Here is a 1,754-nt window from a genome sequence, read left to right as displayed (position 1 = left end):
ATTAACCCATCCACATACAGCCAGCTGATTTTTGACATAGTACCTAGGTATATTGCATGGGGAGGAGATAGTCTCTTTAACAGATGGTGCTGGCAGAACTGGAAAGCAATATACAAAAGATTGAAACAAGATCTTTACCTCACACCCATACAAAAACCAACTCAGCATTGATTAAAGACCTAAATGTAAATCCCAAAATTATGAAGGTCATCAATGAAAAAATAGGGACAAATATGAGGGCTCTAATTCAGGGCCTACACAGACTACCAAACATTTTTAAATTTACACAAACAAAAGTAGACAAAATAGATGATTGGGACATACTAAAAATTTAAAACTTATGTGCATCAAAAGACTTCACCAAAAGAGTAAAAAGGGAACCCACAGCACTGGAAAAAGTCTTTTGCAATGACCCATAAGACAAGGGATTCATTTCTAAAATATATTGGAAACTACAATGCCTTTACAAGAAAAAGACAAATAATCCAATTAAAAAATGGGCACATGAACAGATACTTCATAAAGGAGGAGATCTGGGCAGCCAACAAACATATGAAGAAATGTTCACGATCACTAGCCATCAGAAAGATGCAAATCAAAACAACAATAAGCTATCATCTCACACCAGCAATAACAGCAAAGATAAAAAAAAGTAGAGGGCAATAAATGCTGGCAGGAATGCAGAGAGACTGGGACCCTCCTACATTGTTGGTGGAATTGCAAAATGGTCCAACCTCTCTGAAAAGTACTATGGCATTTCCTCAGAAGGTTGGAGATAGAAATTCCTTATGATCCAGCAATTCCTCTACTTGGTATTTAGCCACAATAAATACGAGCCATAACATGAATAGATATATGCACACCAATGGTTGTAGCAGCACTATTTACAATTGCAAAAAAATGGAGACAGCCTAAGTGTCCATCAGTGGAAGAATGACTAAACAAATTGTGGAACATACACAAAATGGAATACTATGCTAGCTTAAAGAACAACAAGGAAGCTGCAAGCCACCGCATAACATGGATGAACCTTGAGGACATTATGCTGAGTGAAATAATTCAGTCACAAAAGGAGAAATACTTCATAGGACCATTATTGTAAAAGACTAAGAAAAAGAATCTGCTCAAAAGGGGAAAAACAAATGATGAAGAGCACCAGACTATTGTCAGATATAGTGTCAGAATATGAGCCCCTCAGGTTGGAAGGTACTCAAAACATGACTAGGGAAGATTTGCCTCCTTACACTACAGCTGACCATTACAACACGAATGTAGTAAAGTCTTTAGGACCTTTATTTACAGGTGGGGTACAACTCAAAATGAAGAGAAATAGCTGTAAGTATCCACTAATAAACAGAACATGGAATGTACAAAGTATGAATCTAGGAAAATTGGAAACTGACAAAAATCAAATAGACAGCAATATACTAAGCATTAGTGAGCTGAAATGGACTGGTATTGGCCATTTTGAATCTGACTATCACATGGTTCACTATGCCAGGGATGACAAATTGAAGAGGAAAGGCATCACATTCATCATCAAAAAGAACATACTAAAATCTATCTTGAAGTACAATTCTGTTTGTGATAAGAAAATATCCATATGCCTTTAAAGAAGACCAGTTAATACCACTATTATTCAAATTTACACACCAACCACAAAAGTCAGTGATGATGACATTGATAAATTCTAACAACTTCTTCAATCTGAAACTGATCAAACATGAAATCAAGATGTATTGATAATTACTAGT

The sequence above is a fragment of the Chrysochloris asiatica genome, unplaced genomic scaffold (genome assembly GCF_000296735.1).
Source record: "Chrysochloris asiatica unplaced genomic scaffold, ChrAsi1.0 scaffold00085, whole genome shotgun sequence".
In the NCBI taxonomy this organism is placed as follows: domain Eukaryota; kingdom Metazoa; phylum Chordata; class Mammalia; order Afrosoricida; family Chrysochloridae; genus Chrysochloris; species Chrysochloris asiatica.
Note: the sequence above shows the minus strand (reverse complement) of the source record.